Here is an 11575-nt window from a genome sequence, read left to right as displayed (position 1 = left end):
AAGAAAAATCAAAGAAAAACTTTGATTCTTTGCGAAAGCAAAACTAGCGTGGGAGAGAGTGTTTTGGGGCTTTGGGTTTTTCTTTTTAATGAAAAAGTGAATAATGAAAAATTCTTTCTTTTCACAAAGAAACCTTTTCTTTTATAGTGATGTTTTAATTGCCCTATTCCCATATGGAATAGGCTTGTGCTCCAATCCAAACACCCCTTGTTTCCAAACACTCCCACTTAGATATTTATTTTATTTCATCATTATCTCAATTAAAATCAATTAATATATATTTAATATATATATATTAACATTTAACAATAATGATAATTTATTTAAATATATGCGAACACATATTTAAACATAATTTCACTTATTTAATTTTTCTAACAAATTAAATAAAGGCTACGACCTCAGCAAATTTAATTGTACTATGAAATTACCAAAATACCCTTTCGCCTAAAAAGACGAAAACATCTTTCTAACTTCCTCGCTCTTAAATTATCTTCTATGTGTGTGACCCATAGGTTCCTCATCATACTAGTAGTGTATAGTATTGCGATTAACACCAATTAATCGTCTCACTATACACATACTAAGATTGGCCTCTAGCAAGGCATCATGGCCACCTGATAGATTCAGATTCCATAAAGTAGTTACCTGTCAACGATATGGTTACCATACAATTCGATTCTTTCATCATACGTTATCTTGACGAGACGAAGGCATAGAAATAGTGACAATCTCCGGTTACTCTCGATATTATGTATTCAGTTATTGGACCAATGACCTGTATTATAAACTGGATAGAGCAATAACTCAATCCCACTGTAGCCATAGTTTTAGTGTCATTGACATTTACTGAATTGCACCGTGAGATAACTTTTTTCGTACCCGGGAGTGATGAATCCTTTGTCTATCCATCATAGTCTTGATACACTCCTTGATGCAGCCAATCCCCACCGTATTGACAGCTCTGAAAAGAACTGCGTTAGGCTAGTGTCAAACTACATCAATCGGTGCACAAGGTGCTCCGGTGATCTCAAGTCTAAGGATCACATGCACCATCATTCGTTAGAGGATTTGTTCCATAGACACTGGGGTTATCATCCATATGGAATCCTCTGATGGGTCAGTCCAGTGAACTTGCTGCGGTGTATTCGCCTACAGCAAGCACCCATGTGTTGCACCAAGTTGTCACCAAACAACCTTGACAAGTGAGATTAGTCACTGCCTTTCGACAGGGTTGTTCAACACTATGATAGCCTTACCGTATTATCGTGCCCTTACTTCAGAATAATACTAGGGCTACAGACGTTTTTAGAATAGCCACCATATGTGCTCATAGGGTTCTCACTATCAAGATTTGAAACACTTGATACCATCGTCACGGTTCTACCATTCTAAGGACATATATCAATACATATTGCAATAATAATGGTTTACGCCATATAGAATAAAATGTCTTTTATTGATCAATAAACATTATTACAAAGAGTCAATTCTACAATAATTGATTGGCTCTAGGGCATCTACTCTAACAAAAAGATCACCTCGCTTCCTCCCAGGCCAAACTTGATCGAGGTTGCTAGGAGATGCTTCGAGAAGTAGAGGTGAGGGAGCAGAGGATTATTGAGCTTTCTCGGGAGAGGGCGATGAACCAGTTGGAGGTGTTGTGGTTGCAAGATGTGAAGAACATCCTCCGAAGCGAGAAAGAAGAGCTCAAGTGGCAAGCTACTCGTCTACGGAAGGCAAAAGCTCGGGCTTTGCCTCTCCATATAGATTAGATTACTCTTCCTCTATCTTTTCTTGTTTATTTTCATTTTGGGTGCCTCCGGACTACTTGGAGTTTTTTTGTGAACCAACTTTGATGTAACACTTTCGGATGTTAACACAATAGTAATTGTTATTGTAATCCATATTTCGACTAGTGTGGGCGTGTGAATGCGTGAGACTTACTTGACTTTACCATTTAGAAAATGGAGCTCTTTTGTTCTATTCGTGGTGCTTTCCTCGTTGAGACCTTACTTTTCTAAGCTCTCGAACCCTCGAGTCATGGGACGTTCCGCATTTGTCTCAGATTTTGAAAAGGTGTTGGCTAGAAGCCCGGAGAAGGGTCTCTGTGGGTTCTCAATGTTTCGGGGCTTGGACTGACTGATGTTTTGGGGCTTGGACGAACCAAGGCTTTAGGGCTTGGACGGACTGAGGCTTTTTGCTTTGCTTTTGTAGGCTTTGAGTGTACGAGACAATTAGATTTCATGTTGAGCCTCTGAAGAGTCGCTTCAATCATGTTTAAATGTTATGTCATTTGAGGTAGTGTGTCGATTAAATACTAGTCCGCATTGAAAGGTGATTGCCTCGATTTCTTAAATGAGGCTCATGCCTGGGCATCGGATGACACCACGTAGATGGCTTTGATGGTTCAGATTGTCTTTGTCAGCCTATCTTTATTGTTCTATAAAAGGTGCTCTAACTTCGTCTTCCTTTATTCACAGTAGTTGTTTGTGCTTTCCGCCTAGTCTTTAGATAGTCTCATTGGCCCTTTCGTGAGTTTCTACGTTTGTGGAATCATTTCTATGATAAGTTTCTTCTCTTTTTTTCCTTTCACCGTTACGTTGCCCGTTGGTTCGACCCACCAGTGTCTTGGAGGGCAACCACAAAGATTTGTCTTGGGGTCGCTTGGGTAGATGCCAGTGCTTGGCTTCCACCATTTCACTTCCTTGTCCTGATCGAGGGACAAGTGATCAGTGAGTTATTTTGTAAGGAGTAGGGGTTTCGGGTAATATTAGATTTTGCGTTTTAGGTATTTCTAGAATTGGGCAACATAGTCATCGCTCGTGGTCAAGGTTGTCGGGGTGAAGCCATGGGGGAGCCTCTATTGTTCCTTTAGCGACATAGATGTTCGTGAGGAGTTGGCTCAGCAATGTGGAGATGGACTCCTTGCGGGTGTAGGACGACGTAGTTCCTTCGACGGTTGTTAAGCCGCGCAAGAACCTAATGCATCCTCTTCCCGACAATGATCTTGAACGTATAAAGAGGAATATAGCCTAGTTGGTCTTCTCCGTCATGCTGAGGACTGCTCTCCGAATACTCCTTATGCCGATTGGACGGCGACCTCAGAGACCCTCCTTAGGTGCAGGGTTTCCGCGATGAATTGATCATTTGTGGGAAGAATAGATACTAATTCGGAAAATTAAATTACTATCAATATGAAATTTTACTTTTATGTTGGTATTGTTGTCTTTTTTTTTTTTTTTTTTTTGTGGCATTTTATATTAGATATAATGTTTTTTATATTAAATGTATATTTATAATTAAATAATTAATTAATTTATTAAATTAGTATAATTTTAAAGTAATATTATTTAATAAAAATACATCTCAATATTTAATAATATATACAAAAATAATTAGTTAAATAGATTAATTATGATTATTAATAGAAAGAAAAAGAAAAAGAATATTTAAAGAATATTCTTTTAGTGTAATAGTTAGACAATGAGTTGGAGACTAATAGTAAAATACACCAAAAATCATACCAATTTAGGGTGAAACTTGCGTCAATTGGTGTTTGTGGTTGGAGATGGTCTAAGGAAGGAATTGCCCGGTTGGTGAGATCCTTGACCTTGTTGTTGAGCGCTTTTTTGCATAATTCTTGATTACTCATTTTGAAAAAACTCACGCAGGCTTGGATTGGTTATGGAATTCAAATCCTTGAATAAAATTTTGTTATCTTCTTGATATTCTGTCAAAGCCAATTTTTTCATTTGGATTTCATAATTTTGTGCCCTAGCTGAGTTGGCTCGATTGAAAATGGCAGCAAGCTGTCGATTTTCTTCTTGAATAGTTTCAATTTAGTTTGAAACTTCTTCTGATTCTTGTGATACAAACCTACCAGTTTGCCTTTGAAATACTTCTGCGGCGTTAACATTATCTGTAAATTTTTCAATATCCTTAAGTATAGGCCCACACATGATCAAATCTGAAACCTTTCTTGTAACTTTTATCTTTTACTAGTAACATTTTGGCTTGAATCATCTACAAAACAATATACATATAACATTAAAATCAATTAAATAAAAAAAAAAAGATAATAAATTAAATGTAACAAATACTCACAATATCTTGCTCAGAATCACCACTTGGATTCATATTTTCAATTTGACGTACACATCCCCTCAATTTGCCAATAGCTTTAAAGATTAGTTGCATTCCACAATGCAAAGATCTTTTGTTTCGAACCTGAGTGAGAAACATGGGTTTGGAACTGTTGTAGTCAAGCTCAACTCGAGACCAAAATTGATCGCTAGATTGGTTTATACCTAAAATCAAATTTTAAGAAACATCAAGATAAATATGACATAGATACATGTCTTCTTCATTTGTGTACGAAGAACTTCGTTGTGTAGTCATTTTGTAACACAAATGAAGAAGATATATGCTTTTTTTTTCTTTCTAAGAGGAAATAGAAGAGATGTGTTCAAAACTAATGTGTTGTATGCTCTTTTATAACATAAGTTTGAATTGAAAGCTTGAATAAACAACACATCTTTTTGAGCTTGAATGAACAATACATCTTTTGAATTAAACTATAAATCTCAAAAGCTTGAATGGACAATACATCTTTTTAAGCTTGAATGTATAATACATCTTTTTGAATAAGCCACAAATCTCAAAAGCTTGAATGGACATTACATCTTTTTGAATTATTATTTTTTTATCTAGAATAGTATTTTCTTCAACTATAAAAGCTCACACCAAATCAACTTCCAAATCATTCAACTAATATATCTAGAAAGATGAATTTCAATTTTGGAGGTCCATCTCATTTATCATCTTCTAATTCGTCATCATTTTCCGACAATGAAATTGATGACAAGGAATTGATGAATGATCTTGAAGCGGTTGATGCAGAGCAAGAAGTAATCCTTCGCATGATAGCTAACAACAACAACCTCCTCCTTCAATATCTCAATCAACAAAACAACCAGGTGATCCATAGAGGATCAATTCCTGGTCATAGATTCATCAATCGCAACTGGGAAACTGTTGATCGCAATATGTTTAATGATTATTTTGCCGATAATCCATGGTATAATGATTCCATGTTTCTCCGACGATTTCGAATGTCTCGAAATTTATTCATTTGTATTGTTGATCGCGTGAAAGGTCATGATAACTACTTTGTACAATGAAGGGATGGGCTCGATAGGCTCGAATTGTCTGCTTTTCAAAAAATAACAGTTGTATTCTAGATGTTAGCATATGGTCTACCGACAGATGCTACTGATGAGTATATTAAAATAGGCGAGTCTACAACCATTGAAAGTTTGAAGAGATTTTGTCGTGCTGTTGTTGAGGTATTTGCAGAACAATATCACCTAATGCTAATGATGTTGCAAGGCTACTTCATATTGGTGAACAACATGGTTTTCCAGGAATGTTGGGTAGTTTAGATTGTATGCACTGGAAGTGGAAAAATTGTTCAATAGCTTGCGCAGGACAATATGCTGGTCGTAGTGGATCCCCAATTATTATTCTCGAGGCTGTAGTTGATTATGATATGTGGATATGACATGCATTTTTTGGTTTGCTAGGTTCCAACAATGACATTAATGTGTTGGAGGCATCTCATCTGTTTGCCAACCTAACTCAAGGTATTGCTCCTCCCGCTCATTATATCATTCAAGGAAAATAGTATAATATGGGTTATTATTTAGATGATGGTATGTACCCAAAGTGGTCCACTCTCGTACAAACTATTCACGATCCATATGGTCCCAAAAAAAAAAAATTATTTGCAATGAAACAAGAAGGATGTAGAAAAGATGTGGAACGTGCGTTTGGAGTTCTCCAATCGCGGTTTGCAATTGTGGCAGGACCGACACGTTTTTGGGAAAAAAATGTATTACATGGTATAATGATTGCGTGTATTATTATGTACAACATGATAATCGAGGATGATCGTAATGTTGATGCATCGATTGAGAATCAGATGAAAGCGTCAACTCTCGAAGTTGAAATTATCGTAGATGAAAATGTCTGATTTCAAAATTTTCTTGCTCGACATAGACAAATTAAGGATACAAAGGCTTACCATGCTCTTCGAAATGCATTAATTGATCATTTGTGGGAAGAATATACTAATTCGGAAAATTAAATTACTATCAATATGAAATTTTACTTTTATGTTGTGTTATTGTTGTCTTTTTTTTTTTTTTTTTTTTTTTGTGGCATTTTATATTAGATATAATGTTTTTCTATATTAAATGTAATATTTATTTAATTAAATAATTAATTAATTTTATTAAATTAGTATAATTTTTAAAGTAATTATTATTTAATAAAAATATCATTCTCAATATTTAATTAATATATACAAAAATAATTAGTTAAATAGATTAATTATTGATTATTAATAGAAAGAAAAAGAAAAAGAATATTTTAAAGAATATTCTTTTTAGTGTAATAGTTAGACAATGAGTTGGAGACTTAATAGTAAAATACACCAAAAATCATACCAATTTAGGGTGAAACTTGCGTCAATTTGGTGTTTGTGGTTGGAGATGGTCTAAGGAAGGAATATAGCCTGGTTGGTCTTCTCCGTCATGCTGAGGACTACTCTCTGAATACTCCTCATGCTGGTTGGACAGCGACCTCAGAGACCCTCCTTAGGTGCAGGGTTTCAGTGCCCCCACATAAGTTTATCTTGGATGTGACGGAGCACCTCGGGATCGCCCTGCTTCAGTTAACGGCGAATTCTTACCTGTGCGTGATTGGCATGTATATTACGTATAGAAAGAACGGTATTGGTGAGTTTACTGTCGATGAGCTCATGAACGTTTACCCCCTGAAGAAGAGTCAGGGGGGCTTTACAATTTTCTAAAGCCAAACGTTCTGATCTGAAGGGGTTGCATAAGATCCCTAGTAAACTATGTTGTTGGAACTCTGACTATTTCCTGTACGCTTGCTAAGGGACCGGTGGTTTCAGAGATGCCTGTAGTTTTCGTTTGGTTTTGCTTGATTAGCCCCTTGCAGAGGTGCTTTCTGGGGTGTCCTTATATTATTTTTTGTTTTGCAGGCGATCGCGAGGAATCACCCTTTTGCCCGAGGAACTCCAGTGGCAAGTTTTGCATTTTTGCGAGCTGTCGGATTCAGCTCGGAACGTTGAGCAGTTAATCACCCTCGATAAATTGATCGAGTTCGGGTTTTGTCCCGCGAGCGCTTGCTTCCCCACCATTTTCGAGAAGAGGAAAATGAGTGGGTGTCTTCTTTCCTAACCCAGCCACTATCCAGAGGGGAGGAGACCTTCTGGCCAATTACCTCCAAGGCCGGGAGGCTCCTTGGTCAGAAGCAAGGGCTGTCCAGTATTGTTTAACGGCAAAAAGAATCTTCTGTCTCTGATGGGGACCATCTTCATGATCGGCAATCCTGCCATCCCATTGCATACCATCTACAAGCTCTTGATCTTCACCAATATACCAACATCGTCCCGGGATAATTACACTACCTTCTGGCCTTAAAATCCTATCCATTGTTAACAATATATCTTCCATTTCACATCTGTTACAATTAATCACAATTAGTTGAACTATTCATGATGAAATTCTCACCCATGGACTTTTTATTCATATAATTACCTGTCCTTTTAGAGACTAAAAAACAAAGTCAACATTTATAAAGTCATTAGTCCTGGGATAACTAGACATGGCCTCGCACCTACAAGAAGACAAAATATTTAGCAGCAACAACCTCTAACAAAAAAGATATTGCCAAAATAAGCTATTGTTGGATATTTTCCCAAAGAGGTAAACATGACCATGAGTTGTAGGGCTATTGTGGTAGTTTATTTGCTACCAAGACTATTAACATGAAAGATACAAGTAGAAATCAGTAAGGTAGAGATCAAAACTCATTTTCAGCTTAATTTAAAATATCATCTAAACTTACCAATTTTGATACGATCCTATCAACCCACGTTCATAGATGACTCCAAGAGTATTGATCTCAGCTTCAACAAGTACCATGTTCATGACCCACACCGGATCATCAACTAAAGCTGCTGCAAAGCCTCCCAAATAAGAGTTCATATTAAGCAAGTTTCTCTACCTCCCATTTTGTGCCAACTGATAGTCCACGGTTTTATAACGTGCCACTCTTTTCTTCCATAGTTCTGTGTCTTCTCTAAACATTTCAGCTGCAATTCCATTCAAACTTCCACTGCAAATCCTAGGAGGGACTGCAGTCAACCTCTCTGGCCAATATGCCAATTTTCCCCTGGCGATTTGCTTAATATCTGACACTTCAGGCAATTGGGTTAAACAAGCCTCCGTTTTGGTGTACGTAGTTACAGGAAAGAATAGTTTAACAAAGAGTGCTAGACAATGTTTTTGCTGTGAGCCTTTATTCTCTTAGTGGTTTTGGTATCACTTTTAAAGTGGTATGTAGCAGTACTTTTTGTCATCTGTTTGAAAATTTGAAGCTACAACTGATTGCCTACTACAACTGACCAAGGACCCGGTACAGCTTGAATATTTACAAGTACACCTACAAAAGTGAAAACGTTTATACGAATATTCAATATCGACAATAGAACAGTATTGTGGAAGCAAAACGCACCTGCTTTTACTTTTTATTTTTACATTTTAGTCCTTTAAGCTAACTTTTGAAACTAACATTTTGGCCTCTGCAGAAATCTGAAATTTTGAACATTTTGAAAACTGCTTCTGCTGCATTCTGCTCAACAAAAACAACTTTGTCCAGGGTTTTTGGTACCAAGGAAGATGAAGCACATGAAAAAGGATGGTGGGTTAGTCATGAAAGAGAAGAATCAGTAATAGTCATAGGTGTATCATGCATTAAACACTCCAAGTCAGTACCTAACCAAAAAGTACTGCATTGTACAAACGCTCTGTGTTCTCACAATTATATTATAAGTACTAAGTTATTGATCTTTTAACTCTTTTATTAAGATTTGAAGGGTCTATTGTCGTTCAGTACTCTTTAGTTGTACTAACATATACGCATGCTATGTTCTTTAGTTGATTTGCATGACAGACATCCATATGCCCCATTAACTATAGTTACATATAATTTCATAATGTTAGCATGTGCTTGTGTTTCTCATATATGAACAAAATGGAAACACTTCAATGGAAGGAAGATAAAGAATAAGAAGTTACCTTGACATAAACATTGTCACCAAGATGTACTCACACCAATCTATTAAAGCTGTTAACACTAAATTGTACTCGCACCAAGAATTAAGAAAATTCAACAGGAATTAGTGAATGATTACAGAGGTTATCTCAGTGAGATGACTATAACTAATTGCCTACTTTTTCTCTATGAATTTCTCTATTCCTAAGCCCTTTTTCCTCTGGACCTTCGAACCCCCTTTTCGAGACTGCAACTGGTATTTATAGGAGTCTCAATAGTGGTATTTAGTGTATGTTGGCATCAGCGAAATGATTGTTTGTTGCTCAACACCAATGGGCAATCGAGGAAGTTAGGCCATATAGTGGTGATTACAGTTGTGGTTAACCAAATTTTGTCAGAGAGTTAGCGATGTAGGCCAAGCAGCTGCATGCACTACATGTGGTGCTCATGCGGTCTGGCAAGCTTGTTAGGTGTTGCGCTTTGTGTTAACCTGTTGACACTGGTTTTTAGTCACAAGTTTTATCGTGGGTCTCAAGAAAACTCTTGCTAGATGATGTGTGTGACGTGCGAGCTAGGATCCTCGACGTCCTTTCTGGGCTCAAGGTAGGTCAGATTTTCCTGCACAACAGGTTTCAATTAATATTTACATTATATTAGTTTCCTAACCCAAAATATTTGGGATCAAGTCCCTCAAATTTCACGTTCGATGTTATAGTAATAAGTTCTATGTTATAGATCCATATATATGCTCTTGGTTTGAGTTTTATTTATAGGTTTCAAATCAATGTTAAAAGTTTTAACTGTGAATTGTTAGTCTCAAATAACGTTTTTGTTTCCAAATCCCTTCAATTTTCAGGTTTAAGGTTAATAATTGCAGGTTTTACATTTGACTTGCAATATATATTTTACATTTCAAGTTCTATTTATATGTTTTCAAAATATATAGTATTTCAATTACAATGTTAATGGTGTCAATGTTATTTATTAGGTTTTACATTTTACATTTCAATTTAATGTTTATTTGCATCAAGTTCAATAGTTACAAATTGATGTTAAAATATTCTATAATACGTTGACAATTTCAATAGTGTTATTCTTTTTTTTTTAATTAATTTTTATGAAAATATTAAATATATTTAAATTCATTTTTTAAAGATAACGAAAATAATTTTATAAAATAATAATTAATTTATTCGGAATTGTAAATTTTGAAGTAAGTAAAAAGTTTCATGTTATGTTAATAGCATCATTTTTATTATCAAGATTTCAATTGCGTTAAATGTTTCAAGTAACATATTATTAGTTTCAATTTAATTGTTTTTTTCGTATCAAATATATATAGTTTCACGTTTGACATTACAATATTCAAGTTTTAAATTGTATGTTTCATTTACGTTATCTTTAGTTTTAAATACTATTAATGGATTAAATTGCACGTTGAATATTTCAAGTCCAATGTTAATGGTACCCAATTTTGTTGATTTGAGTTTAATTTTTTTATTTTAGGTTTTATATTTTATGTATCAATCAATTTTTTTTTAAATAAATAAATAAATATAATGTTAATAGTACTCGATTTTGTTAGCTTCGAATTCAATGCTATTTATTTAGATTTTATTTAATTGTTTTAAGTTTAACTTTCAACTCCATTTGCTAAATGCAATCACATAATTTCTTTTCATCAATTTAAAGAGTTCCAAAACTAAAATTATAGACTCTCATACTAGAACCATAGGTTTTATTTGTATTATATATATCTGTTGAAAAACGATATAAAAATTTCATTAAACATATATAACAATTAATGTGTAAATCGTTAATAGATTAATATTAATATAACTTTTGATGTTGCCGTAAAATTATCATAATAAATTATTATTATTGTTGTTGTTAATTAAGTAGTATCTTAGTTGTATAAATCATCTTTATTAGAACTCAATAAAATTACAATATGCCAATTCCACACATAATTTAAGTCATATACCACTATATATATAACACACACATAATGTGCACATTGTTTTCTACTTTTAATTGCAAACTTTAAAAAATTCACAAAAAGGGGTAACGAGTACATATTTAATCAATTATAATAAATATAAAGTTATTAATATTGAATAAATAATAAAAAAATGCAAAAAGTATAATTAATAATTATTATAAAAATATTTTGAAACAAATAGTCCACTGCATTTTATTTTTGAATACACATTTAAATAATGCTTTTAAATTTTTCTAAAAGACTGAACAAAATCATAAAAGTATGTGACTACTAGAGAGAGAGCTTCTTCCTTTATAAACTTAACGGTCCTATATGTAAAAATGGAGCATCTTATGAGGTGAGAGTGGGTGCATTAAAAAATACAACGTGTTTGAGAATTAATTAAATAAAATTGGTTAATTTTTAATCTGTTGCTTGCTGCTGCCC

General features: G+C 34.5%; 2 pseudogenes; one reads left to right on the top strand and one right to left on the bottom strand.

Moving 5' to 3' along the window:
- The first annotated feature begins 4787 nt into the window (after positions 1-4787).
- Positions 4788-7167, top strand: LOC116136127 (annotated as a pseudogene).
- Positions 7168-7307: 140 nt separating this feature from the next.
- Positions 7308-8078, bottom strand: LOC116136125 (annotated as a pseudogene).
- Positions 8079-11575: the final 3497 nt, after the last annotated feature.

This window comes from Pistacia vera, unplaced genomic scaffold, assembly GCF_008641045.1.
Source record: "Pistacia vera cultivar Batoury unplaced genomic scaffold, PisVer_v2 Contig31, whole genome shotgun sequence".
Lineage (NCBI taxonomy): Eukaryota > Viridiplantae > Streptophyta > Magnoliopsida > Sapindales > Anacardiaceae > Pistacia > Pistacia vera.
This window is presented reverse-complemented; position numbering and strand designations above follow the sequence as displayed.